We start from the raw sequence: 8,370 nt of genomic DNA on the forward strand, positions 1-8,370 counted from the left end.
TCACCATTCCGAATGACTTCAGGGAGCGCTCGGAATGTTGAATCTCAACCTACCACGGGCGACATGGCCTAAATTTGTGAACATATACCGTCTGTTGCTACATTATCTATATATTTGCATATGTTGGTGTTTTGGGAACGGGGCTCCCCAAACTTGCATGCGTGCGGCCCATGGCGTGGCTCTGCGAGTGGGCCCGTACGACCCATCTTCACCAACAAGCATTCAAGACCCTCGCGAGGGGCCAAGCCTCACAAGGCGGACGATGCAAGACCTCCTCGGGAGCGGCCTCACTAGGCTAGCTCACGAGGGGCAGAGAGATCAAGGCAAGGAAAACCTCGAGAGGTTCCAGGGATGTAAGTCGTGACGATCGAGACCAGGCGGGCGCCAGGCGGGCACCAGTGCGCATAGTGTCCTTGTTTCCTCTTTGGTGCTAAGGAGGCAAGCGCAGGAGAGGAGTATCGAGGCGTCAAGCAAAGGTTTCCATATCGGTGCAATGAGACCAAGACCAGCAGGATGACAAGATAGAGGTCACCATGGAGCCCAAGGCGGCGTCACCGCCAGAGCCTTTTGTAGGCGAAGACTGCTTTTGTCAGGATAGCTTGTACCAGCTGTCCCCTTTCAAATTGGCCATTGTTGGCTCCCTTCCCACTCAATATTTGGGGAGAGGACCAGGGCCTCTATAAATAGGACTAGCCACCATAGTAGGAGGCATCTCATCTTGAGTAATCCTGACCCACACAAGTTCACCAAGCACAAGAACACCTCGCCTCAGGAGGCTGTTCTTCCCCTTGTACTGTTCATCCTCAGCCCAAGAGGCAATCCACCAGCACACACTGGAGTAGGGTATTACACCACGACGGTGGCCCGAACCAGTATAAATCTTGTGTCTCTTGTGTTTCGAGTTCACCGAGCTAGCCTGGGAGATCATAGCAAGGTTAAGGGCGTGGTTTGGTAGGGGGAGATTGTTGGGGGTTTGGTGCGACATATGCCAACGGATGGCTTATCATGGTGGGGGCGAGTAGAACATTGCCAGTGCCTGGAAACGGGATGAGGCGAAGACATGCACGCCGGCGAATCTTACCCAGCTTCGGGGCTCTCCGGGGAGATAATACCCCTACTGCTGCTCTGCGGGGTCTCCGCATGATCACTATGGCAAAGTGCTTACACGGTTGCTCCTTGAGCTATTTTCTGGTGGTAGGAGAGGGCAAGGCTAGCTCTCTCCCTTCTATATGATCTGGTCTAGAGCTAATGGGTTCCAACCCTTTGCATGGGTGCCCTGGGGGGTATATATAGGCCTACCCCCCAGGGGTACAATGGTAATCCGGCTGGGCGCGGGCCCAGCCGTCAGTGTCTCTAGCCTCCGTCTTCTCTGCCGACCGCTGGGGCCCGCCGACTGGCGGGCCCCGCCGACTAGCCGGGTATGGAGCCAACTGCACGCGTCCGCCGCTGATGGGTCTTGCCGGCTGCTACTTACTATAGCTGTGCTTCTGATGACGCGGGCTTGATTATGAGGTCATGGCAACAGCCCCGCCGCCCGGCGGGCGATCACTGTTGCCTCTCCCCATCACATCTTGATTAATGGCGCATGGGCCCCGGGGGAGGGCTTGGCCGACTCCCCCGGGCCGACTCCCGACGGGTCCGACTGGTGGTTCTCCCGCCGTCTCCCGAGGTCTCACTGACTGGCGGGCCCTGCTGCCTCCAGGCCGTACAGACAAGCCATCGTGGGTGCAGGATTCGGCCCTGCGGTGCTGATATCAGGGCCGACATGGCAACAGTGCCACGCCGCACGGAGATCTTACGGGATACAGCCTGCTGTGGCCATGCCTGCCCTTGGTGAGGGGCGGGGGTCGGTTTTGCTATAGCCACGCCCCTGCCTCGTCCACTTTGATGAGGTCATGGGGTTTGTTGGAGTCGCAGGCCGACTCCCCAAAGCCGGCTTCTCTGGAAGTCGTCCCTGGGACTCGGCCGTGAGCGGGCAGTCGGCTACCTTGCCGTCGACTCCTTAGGAGGCGGCTCTTTGTCCTGGGGTCTTGACGGGCGCAGCCTGCCCCGATGTCTTGAAAGGTCATGGGACTCGGGTTGGCCTGCCCGTGGCCCATTACTCCGACAGTAGTCCTCGAAGCTGGTGAGGCGCCGCGGACGATCGGCCGAGAAGCCTTAGCAGTTTCTCTTTCCAGGTGCTCAACACATGGTCTTTGATTGACTTCTACCGGGCCGACTAGAAGGAGTCAGATTTGCTCAACTTGGACTCACTCAATTCCGATTCGTGCAGTATTTCGAATGTCGTGGCGGGGTTTAAGTGGCGTGCTAGCTAAGCCTCCAGGCCTCTGCCCGTTCTTGGCCTGTCACGCGAGGGCACGTGGCTAGGCTGTCCTGCCAGCCTACGCGCGCGACGGGACAGGCCCATAGGCGGGGCCCGCCACTACCGCGCCTCGGTGCCCGAGCGGATCCGCTGCGGCCCCAGCGGACGGTTGGGATTCCCGCGGAGTTATTGCGCGCAGTAACTTTATCGTGGATCGTGGGGGTCGTGGGGTTGTGGGCGCAGTAAATCCCCACGTCCGCCCCTCGGCTTCGCAGCCCACGAGGCTCTAAGTAGGGGGAAGAGGGGGGCACGCGCGCCCCTCCCTCCCACTACTCCTCGTTCTCTTCCTCCTTGCTGCTCCTCGCTCTCCTCCTTCCTCTTCTCTTCTTCGCTCCGCCACACGCCCAAGCTCCGGCGAACGCTGCGGCGACAGCTCGCGATGAGTTCTTCCTCCGCCGCCGCGCCTCCCCCAGTGCGCTCCGGCACCTGGGACGGCTCCGAAGTTCATCAAGACCACATTGATTTCCTCCGCCGGACCCGTTGGCTTCTCGGCGAGGATCGCGTGCAGGTGCGTCTTGCGTCGAAGGGGGAGATTTCCCCCGCACCGCGGGAGGGCGAGCGGGTCATCTTCCGCTCGCACTGCCTACGCGGGCTGGGGCTGCCGGCGAGCAGTTTCTTCCGGTCCTTCTTGGAGTTCCACGGCCTCCAGCCGCACCACCTCACCCCAACGCAGTGGTGCTGCTGTCCGCCTTCGTGTCCATGTGCGAAGGCTTCCTCGGAGTCCTCCCCACCCTCGAGCTCTGGGGGAGTTCTTCTTCTCCAAGCTCAGCACCCAGGCTGCGGGCGTGCCGGCTCAGTGCGGCGCTTTCATCGTCGTGCGAAGGTCGGGGGCCGACAATCCCTTCCCCTCCATCTCGCCGATCAAGTCGGTGAAGATGTGGCAGAGATCCTACTTCTACGTCAAGAACGCCTCCGCGAGGGGAGACTGGGTCAACTTGCTGGCTTTCGAAGCCGGCCCGCCGGCTGGGCGACTACCCAACTGGTCGTACCGGGCCAAGTCGCTGACACCTGCGGGAGCCGGCGCCATCACGCGACTCTGAGTGCTGACGCAGTCAGAGGGTCTGACTGGTCCGGATCTGCTGGCCGCCTTCGTTTCGTGCCGAGTTCTCCCACTCCAAGGCCGCCCTCATATGATATGCCAGATGAGCGGGCACCGCGACCCGAGTCGGATGTGCACCAAGTACATTCCTCACGAAGAGGTGGCGTTCATGGTGAACTATCTCTCGGATAGCAGGCTCCTGGAGGACTGGCGATTCATCAAGGAGCCGTATTCCCGCGCCAACCCCCTGCCCATGGTGAGTCGCCTTTCTTTTCTTCTTTGGATTGTCTTTTTCTTGCCGAGTTTTGTTTTGACCAGTCGGCTTTGGTTAGAATCCCCTCCTTCACCCACCAGCCTACACCTTGGGGCCGGCCCGTGAGTTCCTCTCCGACCGGGTGGAGAGCGACATCAACGACCCCGATCTGGGGGCGGCGGCTCTGGAAGATGATGCCGAGGGAGGAGGAGGAACAGCAGGCGACTTCAGGCCTTCGGCCACTTTTGCCGACTGGCCTGACGACGACGCCGAGGGAGAAGTCGCCCCTCGCCATCGGCCAGGAGCTAGCCAGCCTGGCGCGGGTTCTTCTGCCGCACCGGGCGCTCCAGACGGCGGGAAGAAGCGCAGGGCCGTGCCGACCTTGTTCGGCAGTCGGTCGAAGAAGCCCAAGGGTTCGGCTGCGGCGACCCGGCGGGATGAGGCGGCCGCGAAGGCCATCCGCTTCCATAAGCAAGTGAAGAAGCCGCCGTTGGTCTCCGTGTAAGTATTCTGTCTTCAAAGTTTTATTCTTTCTTCATGATTTGTCTGAGTCTCTGCTTGCCCCTCTTGCTTCAGGGCTCCCCTCTCTCTTGAGAGGGTCATCGCTGACTCCGTCATGGGGTCAGCAGAGACGTCCGCCACCACTCGGCGGATTGACCCTGTTGCTGACCTCCGAGAGGCGACGGAGCGGAATGCGTAGGAAAAGCGCAATGAAGAAGAGGCCCTCCGCCTGGAGAAGGCGGAGGCCGACAGGGCGGAGGCCTCCGCTAAGAAAAAACTAGTGGAGGCTGAAGCCGCCGCCGCGGTGAAGCAGCAGGCTGAGGAAGCCGCACGCCGCCAGTCGGCAGTGCTCGTCACCCCGTTGAACTATGTGCCGCCGCCTCCGGAGTTCACGGGGCAGACTGGGGAAGCCAGCGGGGAGAACCCCGTCGTGGAGGGGGAGGGCGGCGACCCCTCTATGCCAGATGTGAATGTTCCGCCGCCGCCTCCGCCTCCGTCTGAAGGTGCGCAGGGCGGGCAGCCGGCGGGCCCTCAGGTGCCACCGACCGAAGACGAGGCCGTGGCGAGGCTACTTCTTCAAGTCGGCTCACCAACGCGCCGCCATCTGGAGAAGGCGACTTCGGCGCCCCACCCCCTGGAAGCCGGCACCGCCAGCTCGGCGATTCCAGACGCCGAGGCGACGATTGCCGCGCCCATTGGGTGGGTGCGAGGAGGCGGCACAGGGCCGCTGAACCAGGCGCTTCTGGACATCCACGCGAAGCTTCATGCCGAGGGCGACGCTCTCCAGAATTGCACCAAGGCGTACCTGGCGTCGCGGGCAGCCGACGGGTATGTTTTTCCTTTTGGCCTTTGTTTTTCTTGTTCCTCTCTGTGGGGGCGCGCCAGCGCACCCACTAGGTGTAGTCCCCGAGTTTCGGGCTGGCTGCTGCGCAGGCAGCCCGGAACTTCAATTGATGAACTTTGGGTATTAACTTTTTGTCTGAAACGTTTGTCGCAGAATTACCACAACCTCCGCGTCACTGCCTTCAACCGTAACGTTGAAGAGCTGGGCAAGCGGACCACCGATCTGTCGGAGAGTCGGAGTAAGACCTTTTCCTTCTTCGCGGGGGCGCGCTGGCGCACCCGCGGGCTGTAGTCCCCGAGATTCGGGCCGACTGCTGAGCAGTCGGGCCGGATCTCCCCGGCGACCTTCTTTGCTGGTGGCTTGACGCCTTCTTGCTTTCTTCTTCTCAGGGGCCAACGCTGCTCTTCAATAGTAGCTGAGCGACACCAACTCCGCTTTGCGCGCCAAAGAGGAGGAGTGCAGCAAGCTCGCCATGGAGCGCGATCTGCTAGCCACTCAATTGGCAGAGCAGAAGGAGTTGCTTGTGAAGTCGCAGAGGGAGGCGGAGGAGACGGAAACCGCCCTCTTGGCCGAGTTCGCGAGCGAGCGCTCCTCCTGGTCTGACAAGGAGGCGCTCCTGTCCTCCGGCTTCCACGAGATTGAAGACATCATTGGTGGTGAGCTTCTTTATTTTCTTTCTTCGAGCTGCCGATTTAAGTCGTGCCGACTCCTGGTTTTTGACTAGCTTCTTCGTTTCTTCGTGTCTTTGCAGACTTCTTCCCTGGGCAGTCGCAGGCCGCCATCCAAGCCATCGAGGCTGACCGTGAAGGTCAGAGGGCGGAGGGCGCAGAGATTGCCGCCGATGCCCCCCGAACTCTTGACGAGCACATCCTGAGCATCGAGGCTCGCCTCCGGCCGGCTCACCAGATGCTGCGCCGGCTTCAGCGTGTTGGTGCCCAGGCGATTGCCGCCCTGTGGCCGGATATGCAGGCTCTGCGCACCCCCAGCCTGACGGCCGAGTGGCTGGAGGTCGCGGCTGGTCGTCTTGAGGCCTGGAAGGGCTCTTCGGCCCGAGCTGGAGCGCGCCGGGCCTTGGAGTTCGTCAAGGCATGGTATCCGGGGCTGGACCTAGACCGGCTGGCCACGCTTCGATCGGAGGCCCAGCCGGAGCTGGCGGTCGCGGAAGACGCCCTCATCAAGCATGCTGCGGCGATCGCCGAGTACACCGATACCAGCATCTTCGTCCCGGAGCGGTCTGAAGACGGCGAGGAGGTACCGCCGGAGTGGTTTGGGATGAACCCAAACTACGGCGAGGACTCGGCGGAGGTGATTGGCTACAGCGTCGAGGAAGAGGGCGAGGCGAAGGACGGAGGCGAGGCGGAGGCACCAGAAGACGGAGCAGACGGCCAGCCTCAGCTCCACCGTGCCTCCAGCAATGAGCCGCGTGCAACCGACCCGACTGCTGCCGGAGGCGATCAAGCCGAGACTAGCCGACCGGCCGCCCCGACGCCTGGCGCTGGCGCCTCCTCCGACCCTCCGAGTCCATCTGCTGCTTCCTAAGCTGCCGCTGTATCTTTGTTTTGTCTGCTTCAGTAGTCTTTGAAGAACTTTGTTAATTCGCACAATTCCACCCGCGGGGTGTATTTTGAACCTCTACTCGGTAATCCGGCCAAGGGCCTATGTTATGTAAATATATATATATCTATCTTTTCTTGCTCATTGCTCTTTTGGCTTTTTTCCTTTGCCGCTTTCTCTTAGTTGCCTGCCTTGCCTAATCGGACAGCCGCTCTGCGGACTGTTGCTGGATCAAGGGCTAGGCTTCTTTGGGAAAGCATGTACTTAGCTGTTTTCAAGATTTTTTGAGCAAGTTAGATAGAAGACGGCAATCCGACTATCCGAGAGTCGGTCTGCAAGAAAGGCTGGAAGCTGTCTTGAGCTATGTTTTATGCTTTGAGTCCTTAGCCATTTTTCATGTGAATGCCCATTCTACCTTACTGCTGCCCACCATACAGTCACTCTGCGAGCTGCGGCTTTTGACAGGAGACGGTTTAGGTGTTTACACACTACTTGTCCGACTGCAGGAAGCATTTCATAGTGCAAGGTGGCAAGTCCCCGGGCCGACTTGTCGAGCCCGGTGCCAAACGGCATAAAAAGGAGTAACATACTCGCAGTCATAATTTTTATCATACAGACAAAAGAGGGCAGTCCCCGAGCTCGCCTCAGGGGGCCCGAAGTCTTGGTACTTTAATACAAAAGGTAGCGTGGTACATACTGCATCAGCTGTAAAATCTTCGGAGGAGATTTGCATTCCATGGCCGCTCTGTCTCCTTGCCGAAGTCGTCCCTCTTGCGTGCTCGGGGCTTCTGAGCATCGATCAGGTAGTAGGAATCGTTGCCCAGTACTTTGCTGATGATGAAAGGGCCTTCCGAAGGCGCCGACAGCTTGTGCTGGCCGGCTGTTCGCTGGATCAGCCGGAGCACAAGGTCGCCTTCTTGGAAAGATCTTGGTCTGACCTTCCTGTTGTGGTATCGGTGCAGGCTCTGCTGGTAGATGCTGGACCGGCTGAGTGCCAATAGCTGGCCCTCTTCTAGCAGATCAACGCCGTCTTGTCGTGCTTCTTCTGCTTCCTCCTCGGTGTACATGGTGACTCATGGGGAGTCGAACTCTATGTCCATTGGGATGACGGCTTAGGCACCGTAGACGAGGAAGAAGGGCGTGAAGCCAGTTGACTTGTTTGGAGTCGTGCACAGACTCCAGAGGACGGCTGGCAGCTCGTCGAGCCAACAGCCAGCCGAGCGCTCTAGAGGCTCGATCAACCGAGGCTTGATGCCGGATAGGATGAGGCCGTTTGCTCTCTCCACTTGGCCGTTTGACTGCGGATGGGCGAAGGACGCTAGGTCCAGTCGGATGCCCTGTGTTGCGTGGAAACGGGCCAAGGCGCCATTGGCGAAATTTATGTCGTTGTCGGTGATGATGCTATGTGGTATGCCGTACCAAATTGTGATATCGGAGATGAAAGTTACGACAGTCGGACCGTTTAGCTTTTTGATTGGCTTTGCTTCTATCCACTTGGTGAACTTGTCCACCGCGACAAGTAAGTGAGTTAAACCACCTCGTGCTATTTTGAATGGTACCACCATGTCTAGACCCCAAACTGCGAAAGGCCAGGCACTGGGGATGGTCTTGAGTGCAGAAGCCGGCTGGTGCGGCTTGGAGCAGAACTTCTGACACCCTTTGCATCTTTGGACCAACTCCTTGGCTTCTTCCAAGGCAGTTGGCCAGAAGAAACTGTGTCGAAAGGCTTTGGCGACGAGTGCTCTTGAAGCCGCATGGTGGCCGCACTCGCCTTGATGGATGTCTTTGAGAATCGCTTGGCCTTGCTCTGGCTCTAC

This window comes from Triticum dicoccoides, chromosome 1A (genome assembly GCF_002162155.2).
Source record: "Triticum dicoccoides isolate Atlit2015 ecotype Zavitan chromosome 1A, WEW_v2.0, whole genome shotgun sequence".
Taxonomy (NCBI): domain Eukaryota; kingdom Viridiplantae; phylum Streptophyta; class Magnoliopsida; order Poales; family Poaceae; genus Triticum; species Triticum dicoccoides.